General features: G+C 31.1%; 1 protein-coding gene across 1 annotated transcript in view; it reads left to right on the forward strand.

Annotated features, from left to right (window-relative positions):
• LOC106458670 (atrial natriuretic peptide receptor 1-like) overlaps positions 1-1,021 on the forward strand; it is a 51,767-nt gene that overhangs the window by 41,392 nt on the left and 9,354 nt on the right. The window lies entirely within an intron of this gene.

Raw genomic sequence — 1,021 nt, forward strand, 5'->3', positions numbered from 1 at the left:
AATTTGGTAGCATTGTATACTCTTTATAACCAGGTTACAAGCTGAAGTGGTTATAATTTGGTAGCATTGTGTATTCTTTATAACCTGGTTACAAGCTGAAGTGGGTATAATTTGGTAGAATTGTGTACTCTTTATAACCAGGTTCCAAGCTAAAGTGGTTATAATTTGGTACTATTGTGTTCTCTTTATAACCAGGTTACAGGCGAAAATGGTTATAATTTGGTAGCATTGTATACTCTTTACAACCAGGTTACAAGCTGAAGTGGTTATAATTTGGTAGCAATGTGTATTATTTATAACCTGGTTACAAGCTGAAGCGGGTATAATTTGGTAGAATTGTGTATTCTTTATAACCTGGTTACAAGCTAAAGTGGTTATAATTTGGTAGAATTGTGTACTCTTTATAACTAGGTTACAAGCTAAAGTGGTTATAATTTGGTAAAATTGTGTACTCTTTATAACCAGGTTACAAGCTATAGTGGTTATAATTTGGTAGAATTGTGTACTCTTTGTAACCATGTTATAAGCTAAAGTGGTTATAATTTGATACTATTGTGTTCTCTTTATAACCAGGTTACAGGCGAAAGTGGTTATAGTTTGATAGAATTGTGTTCTCTTTATAACCAGGTTACAGGCTAAAGTGGTTATAATTTGGTAACATTGTATACCCTTTATAACCAGGTTACAAGCTAAAGTGGTTATAATTTGGTAGAATTATATACTCTTTATAACCAGGTAACAGGCTATTGTGGTTATAATTGGGTAGAATTATATACTATTTATTATCAGGTTACAGGCTAATAATGGTTATAATTTGGTAGAATTATATACTATTTATAACCAGGTAACAGGCTGATGTGATTATAATTTGGTAGAATTATATACTTTTTATAGCCAGGTTACAGGCTAAAGTGGTTATAATTTGGTAGAATTATATACTCTTTATAACCAGGTTACAGGTTGATGTGATTATAATTTGGTAGAATTATATACTTTTTATAGCCAGGTTACAGGCTAAAGT

The sequence above is a fragment of the Limulus polyphemus genome, unplaced genomic scaffold (genome assembly GCF_000517525.1).
Source record: "Limulus polyphemus unplaced genomic scaffold, Limulus_polyphemus-2.1.2 Scaffold499, whole genome shotgun sequence".
Taxonomy (NCBI): Eukaryota; Metazoa; Arthropoda; class Merostomata; order Xiphosura; family Limulidae; genus Limulus; species Limulus polyphemus.